Here is a 5,280-nt window from a genome sequence, read left to right as displayed (position 1 = left end):
GCGGGATTGTGCCAAAAGTAGTGCGGAAATGTTAAACAAAAAAAAAATGGATATTGAAAGGGCCAAGTTTCAACCGGCTTTGCATAATGGTTTTCGCATAAATCTTAATATCATTTTAACATTGTTTTTTTGTTTATGAATTATCCGTCGCATCGTAACGAAAGCTCGCGTCATTCAAAATTCGAATGCATTTTGTACCCCGTGCACTTACGGTATTTGTGATGAAAATTAGTACATGGATAACTTAAGAAAAAATATTTCCGGTATTTTGTATAAGTCGGCGTTTAATTGCGATTAAACGCCGAAAAGTAAAAGTTCCGACAATTGTTATCCTACGCCCAGAAAAAGGTTTCTCTGAAATCAAACAAATTTTCTTCGAATGTTACCTTAACCAAAATTTTATTTGATTAAGACTGGAATCTCTAACAATCAGAGAATTCGCGTCTATTTCTTCGAGTCTTGAAAGTGTTTTGGTCGATGGAGAAACCGCTGACCAAACTGTTCACCAATGCCCACTAATGCCCAGTGGGCACTACTTTATCTTATTATCTTATTTTATCTTGTTTTATCTTAAATTCCCCAGCAAGGCCTAATGCCCAAAAATGCCTAGTAATGCCCAGTAATGCCCAGTAATGCCGCAAATCTGTGCACCACAATACCCTCAGCGGTTTACCCCTCGGTTTTAGTGGAAGCAAATAAAAATGTAGTCGATTCGAAGAAACATGACTTCAAGGAATCCTTTTCCTGGATGTATCGTCACTATTTACCCTCGCTTATCGGGGAATAAAAATTTGGCTAAATTTGGCTTACGAGTTAGCTCACGCTCTCGAGGCCGCGCTGGGTTTCAATTCCGGTAGCGAGTTTCAGCGAGGAACAGGCGGGAATGCTAATCGCGATTCAAGAAATGCAATTCGAGGGAGATACACCGAGTCTCTTAACCGGCGATTCGACTTCCCGAAGGAACGTTACGGCGCACGGGAGCAGACTCGCGTGGACGATAGCGGCTCCGAGCGGAAGGGCCGGGCCCTCACTGGAGATCACGCTCGTGGAAGTAAGAGCGAATGAATCCGTTCGATATCGCGGCACTTTGCACGTAATACCATTAGCGGTGGCGCGGCGTTCAAACTGCATTCAGACGGCGGAGACGCGGACGACGAATGCGGACGGAGAAGAAACGATAATCGACCGAAAGAGGCCGTACGGTTACTTTTCGATCGGGCCGAGCGCGCGCGACCGATAGCTGTAATTGACGGCGCGTAATTGTAGGGGCCGAATTAATTAGAATCCCGCGGCGTCCGCGGACGAAGATCCGTTTACGTGATAATGAATGCCGCGCGCGGATGTTGATTGAAAAGAATCGGCGGATCCGCGATTCATGAGAAATAAACGCGGCCGACTTTCTTAATGACGAATCTCTTTCGCCGGGAGAGAACCGGCTTTTTTTTTCTTTTCGAGGGAAAAGCGTGAAATTAATACCCGGGTACACACGGATGAAAGGGGAAAAAGTTCAGCGTAAGGGATAAAGAAAGCTTTCGAAAACCTCTTCATTATCGCGGGGTATTATCGAGGTACGTAGTGGCGTAGATACACGAGTTTTTCGAGACTCTGTGCGTCGTTTGTAGAAAGAGAATTTATAAAATAAGATAAACAGATATCAAAGGGATTACAAGATTCAATCTTATATAATATGTTCGAGTAGGACAGCTTAATAATTTAATAATGTAATTGCAATCAAAGTTAATACATTCAATTCGCTATTCATTGTATTTCTAATATAAATATAATTCGACTGAAAAGTATAATTAAATACAATTAAATAAAAATAATAGAACTATATAATTTTACGTTGCATAATAATATAGTATAGTGAAATAAAAGTGAATAAAAATATAATGTAATTATATAATTTTATATTACATAATTATGTAATGTAAAAATAATTAAATAAAAGCTTTCCGTAATTTTTCAAGCATTACAGAAAATAGTCTGAAGGACGGGAAGATAATTAAATTACTAATTGACGATTTATAGAAATGGCGGGGGAACCGCGAAGGATTTTGTTCAATTATTTATCGGGAAACGTCGAATTTATGAAAAGATGTCTGGACTGTTGCTGAATTAATCGTCTTCACGGCTGAGCCTCCACTTACAATGGCACTCCGTCGATGAATGGCGAGTGGTAACTGATACTAACAGAGAAGTATATATATCTTCTAAAACCCGACAAACCACTGTAATCGCGACTCGACGTCATAAATCATACGCGTAATGCGACCATCAATTAATTATTCTCGCGCGATTCAACGGCGTATTCCAAGATAAACCGTGGGAGTTCGCCGCGGCGCCGATAAAACGTTGCATTGTAAGAACGCTATCGGAAAATCGAATGCTTCTTTCGTATAATCGCGCTTGTAGGGTCGTCGGCGGGTGCCCGGCCGCAGCTCCAGATCACACCCGCCCACACACACACACACACATACACAGACCGACACGCGTGCACATTAATAGCAATCGGTATCGAGAAATCGCTCGTAGTACGGAGATATATTAGAAATTTTACGAGCGCGACTAGAAACGCCGAGCTATAGACTGTAATATTTATTGTGTCCTATTATTGCTGCTTTCGCGCACCGGCATACAGGGGTAGTTACCCGGTTATATAGGTTGAGGCAGCCAAGTATTCCCGGCATTTTTCATGCCGTTTAACACGGCGTTACTCAGCGGAGAGTTAAATGCCTTGTCATTTCTGCCAATGTCGCTGTTTCCCGCCCCGCCCCGTTTCAACCCTTCCCTAGTGGCACAATGCATTGGCTAAAGCTAAACATTGGTCCAATGTTGGTTGTATTGGAAATGCATTGGCCGATATTTAACGATGCGACAAGAATATTGGTCTAAGATTGAGTGCGTTCCGGTGAGACACTGCTACCGTGCGGCTACAGCTTTTTTAGCGTGCATAACCTCAAAATTGTGTTTTAATTGTAAGAGTCACGTTTGCCAGTTAATTGAAACAAATAGAATGGAAAATATTGAAGATTGGCTCATGAATGACACATTGCTCGACGATTCATTAGATGAAGGGAACAATGAGGAGGAAAAAGTTCCACTACGGTTGTAGCGAAAAGTTTTGCCGACACGCACTCGTGTAGCGCTACCGTAACGCTATAGTAGCAGTGTCTTGCCGGAACGCACTCATTGATGCAGTGTTGGATCAATATTCCGCCGTCATAACCTAAAGAGCATCTCCATTTTATGGCCATTGTTAACTGTTCTTTTTTGTAATTAGTTCTCAAGATGAGTCAAAATGACATACTTAACTAAAAAGCAGTAACCACCAATTTCTTACTCTTTTTAACAAAAAAAATTTTATGACATTGTGCAATTATCGAAATAGAGAAGAAATACTTTAATATGCACAATTCATTTCAGAATTAATACACTTTTTCGTGGTGGCCTAGTTGTAAGAACTTAAATGCGCGTTTTCTCGAAGTAAACAATTCGGGAGATAGTAAGTTAGGACGACAGTATTGTTAATAGACATAATGGCTAAATAAGAGAAGGCGTCCATTTTACAGTATTGGACTAATATTGGGAACGCTAGATTTACATTATTTCCCAGTGCTGCGTCAATATATTGTGCTACTAGGGTCCTCCCATTGTGAAAGAAAGCGCATACAAATCAGTGTCGAGCATGAAATTTTTTAAAATAAAAACATGATCGAGAGATCGAAGGGTGTATTGTTTTAGCAGTGAGATTTAATTTGACAAAGTAAAATGTGATTTAACGAAAGTCTCACCGGAAGCTTACTTCTCGGGACGCGCGACGGCGGAAATTAAAATGAAGGTATTATGGGGAATGACAGAATTTTCGTATATTTGAAATGAAACTAGATAATTAAAAGCCTTGCAACGTCTTAACTTGGTAATTGGGGGTTACTCGATGTTTCAAGCGTAGGAATTAGAAAGCTTACTTTCCATCATTGTTCAGCCTTTTGTTAAAATTCAACCAGCGCTTTATGCGATTCGTTTTCGTAGAGGTTCCATCATGTCACTTCCGACGGGTTCTCGTCGGGGAAGCCCGCGTTTCATCGACGCATAATAAATGGAAAGGCCGCGTTCTTTAACGCGACAGTGAGTTAAACGCCGAACCGTAAATCGTTTCCCCACTCTGTATAGGAAAAGCGTATCCGGTGCCGTCAAGGCTCTCGCTCATAAATCACGCCGCGCGCACTCGCGGGAGCCCTCTGAAATCGAGAGGGGAGGGGGAGAGAGAGAGAGAGAGAAAAAATCGGACGAAGGAAAAATCGCCTAGCGCACCGTTGTGCGTTTGCCGATATCGACCATATAAAAAATATAACATCCCACAGATGCATGTATTGGTCTAAATTAATGATGGGACTCTCGTAGCGACTAGAAATCCGCTCAGATTGTCGAGAATCCTACCCGGGGTTTTTTTTCGTAATCGCGTTACAAGTGTCCTTATCACTGACAGAAAACAAATGGTTACAGTTACCGCAATCTCACTACAATTTATAGTCTTTTGAGGAGCCAAACACATTTTTATAATTCTTCCAACTACGTTAGTTATGGTTGGCCTAACAGTGTATTATAGTTCTCATAGACACAATATTGGTCCATGCAACTTATGATACGGTTATCATAAACCAAAACGAGCTTTTAATTTGGTAAGGTGTACTATAAATATCGCAATAACAACCACAAGTAAAATTTCGAATAACCATATGTAATAGTAAGTATTTATAAAGTAGATGGAAGTAATATTCCCCGCTATTTATTATACAGGGTGTTTCAGGGTAAAGTGTCCTAACTTAAAATATGAACTTAGGACCTCAAAACAAGAAAAAACTTTCCTCTGGAGACATGTCCGTAAACACTTTGTTTAAGAGATATTGACATCTAAACATTTTTTCATTATAAAATTTTATGAAATTGTTATCGGGTTATAATAAATAATTTAATAGTGTGCTTCAAATACTTTATTATTAAAAAATATGAAAATTTTTACTTAATTATAAATTTTGTTCAAAGTGACGGCCTTGAACATTGAGACAGGCTTGGCATCTGTCTTTGACGGTAGCAGTGGCAGAGCGGCACTGAATAGCTAAATTGTTTCACATGCTTGAATAATTCTTCCTTGTAAAGAATTAATGTCATTAACCGGCTTTTCGTAGAATTTTTGTTTAATAGTATCCCAAGCAAAAAAATCCAATGTCCGTCAAATCCGTCAAAGACAGATGTCAGGCCTGTCTCAATGTTCAAGGC

Source organism: Vollenhovia emeryi, unplaced genomic scaffold, assembly GCF_000949405.1.
Source record: "Vollenhovia emeryi isolate VEMERY1.0 unplaced genomic scaffold, V.emery_V1.0 DF939240.1, whole genome shotgun sequence".
Classification (NCBI taxonomy): Eukaryota; Metazoa; Arthropoda; class Insecta; order Hymenoptera; family Formicidae; genus Vollenhovia; species Vollenhovia emeryi.
The sequence above is the reverse complement of the archived record's forward strand: the minus strand, read 5'-3'. Positions refer to the sequence as shown.